Raw genomic sequence first — 2,699 nt, forward strand, 5'->3', positions numbered from 1 at the left:
ATTTATGTCTAGAACTGTGAGTGGGGTGATAATGCACACATGCCAAGTTCTTTGATTTGTTCTGTACATAAACCTTAACTTTGCAGAAGTAAAATTGCAGCAGATTCTCACTACACAGTGTCTCTGTCTGTCATTCCCTTGCGTCGTATCCTGACTTTCCTATCCTTCACCCCTGTTCTCCCGTGGATTGCAGTCTCCCAGAGAGATGGTCCGTGGCAAGGAACTAGGATTGGTATATAAAATGAAAAAAGATAGTTTAAAAAAAAACTCAATAAATATATTTTAAAAAAGAAATGCCAGTTTTCTTTAGTAGTTGAGCCCAGGGTACCTTCCCAAGATCATTGTATGTTCTTGCTTATACAGTCAGTACTAAGTGAAATCAGAGGTTCAGAAAAATATAAAACAGAACACATGATATCAGGAAGGAAAAGTGGAGTACTGGAGGGAAGAGAGTATGGATGTGTGTTATATCAAAACATATTTTACTTATGCATGAAAATATCAAGCAGAAACATAAAAGTAATGTCAACATTTTAAGTCAAGTATGTTACATATTTTATTATGGAAACAACAACAGTAATGGATACAGTAGAATAAACATCTAAATTTTCCCTTGTGTTTCATCAATGTATGATGTCACTGTGGGTTAGGTGTATTAAATACATTAAAATGTATTTAAACTTGAAGAAAGAATCCAGTATCTTGAGATTGTCAAATCCCTTCTCTAAAATTGTTTTTGTTTCTCCTTTTCCATGTCATTAACATAAAACATAATTTGTGAAATTTTATGTATAGAAGCTAAACATCTATTTTTTTTCACTCTCTTCTTCTTATAAAACACATTTGCCAACTATCATGGCATTCTGAACTAGAAAGTCTTAGTCAACTATTGTCTAAGACTTTCTGTCCAACCAGGTCCCACAGCTGTTTAGCCCCAAAGAAATGCACAGAGGTCTATATTATTTATAAACTGATTGGCCCATAGTTCAGGCTTCTTATTAACTCATAACTTATATTAGCCCATTATTCTTCTGTACACTCGCCATGTGGCTTGGTACCTTATTCAGAGAGGAAATCACATATCTTGCTTCTTCTGTGGCTGCGACACAACTGCAGGATGGAACTTTCTTCTTTCCTGAATTCTCATAGCCCAGCCTCTGCTTTCTACCTGGTTGTTCCGCCTCTACTTTCTGCCTGGCTACTGGTCAATCCACATTTTATTTATTTATTTATTTTTCTCATAGCCCAGCCTCTGCTTTCTACCTGGTTGTTCCGCCTCTACTTTCTGCCTGGCTACTGGTCAATCCACATTTTATTTATTTATTTATTTATTTATTTATTTATTTATTTATTTATTTCACTTTGGGCACTGTTTTATAATATATATATTAAAAAAGACAATGTTACATATATTTATAAATTATCCTAATGAAATCCATTGCTCTGTGTAAGTAATATATGCTAGAAAAATAAAGCTGCACCAACATAGGTTGCTTTTAAACATAAAACAAAGAAAACTGGCCTACAAACAACAATCCCAGAGAACTCAGAAAACAATGAGGACACTAAGAGGGACTTTTATAGATCTAATCTATATGGTAAGTAGAAAGTAGAAAACATCAAGATCTCCTGAGTAAATTGGGGGCATGGGGACCTGGGGGGAAGGTTAGTGGGGGGAGGGGAGAGTAAGAGAGGGGATCAGAAAAAAATGTAGAGCTCAACAAAAATAAATTTAAAAATATACAACTCTTAAGGTGGTTTAACATGATCATTCCCATGGCATAAGGCTCCAATCATAGTTATTCTGGAGGTGTCATGAGCTGTTGGGTTTAGCCACTTCAACCACTGTGACGTTTCTCAGCTGAGGGTTTTTTATTTATGTTTTGTTGTTTTTTGTTGTTGTTGTTTTTGTTTTCTTTTTCTGTTTTTTTATATTTTATTTATTTATTTATTAAAAATTTCAACCTCCTCCCATCCTCACATTTTTTTCCCACTCCAGCTCCCTCTCGTTCTCAAGTCCTAAGAGAAATCAGGGTGCCCTGCCCTGTGGGAAGTCCAAGGCCCTCTCTCCTCCATCCAGCTAAGTCCAGTGATCCAATATGGGTCTCTGTCTCTATCTCCATCCATCTTGATGAAGGTTCTATGATGATATGCAATATATTCATCAGTGTGGCTATGGGAGAAGGCCAGTACAGGCACCCTCTCCTCTGCTGCCCAAGGACCTAGCTGGGGACATCCCCTTGGAAACCTGGGAACCCCTCTAGATCCAAGTCTCTTGCCAACCCTAAAATGACTCCCTTAGTTAAGATATCTTCTTTCCTGCTCTCATATCCACTCTTCCTCCATCTCAACCATCCCATTCCCCCAAGCTCTCCCCAACCTCCACTTCTCCTTACTCTCTTCCCCTCTCACCTTCCCCCCAACCTACCCCCACCCCCTGCTCCCAACTTTTGCCTGGTGATCTTGTCTACTTCCAATATCCAGGTGGATAAATATATGTTTTTCTTTGAGTTCACCTTCTTATTTAGCTTCTCTAGGATCACAAACTATAGGCTCAATGTCCTTTGTTTATGGCTAGAATCCACTTATGAGTGAGTACATACCATATTCCTCTTTTTGGGTCTGGGTTATCTCACTCAGTAAAGTATTTTCTATTTCCATCCATTTGCCTGCAAAATTCAAGATGTCATTGTATTTTA

This window comes from Microtus ochrogaster, chromosome 10, assembly GCF_000317375.1.
Source record: "Microtus ochrogaster isolate Prairie Vole_2 chromosome 10, MicOch1.0, whole genome shotgun sequence".
In the NCBI taxonomy this organism is placed as follows: Eukaryota; Metazoa; Chordata; class Mammalia; order Rodentia; family Cricetidae; genus Microtus; species Microtus ochrogaster.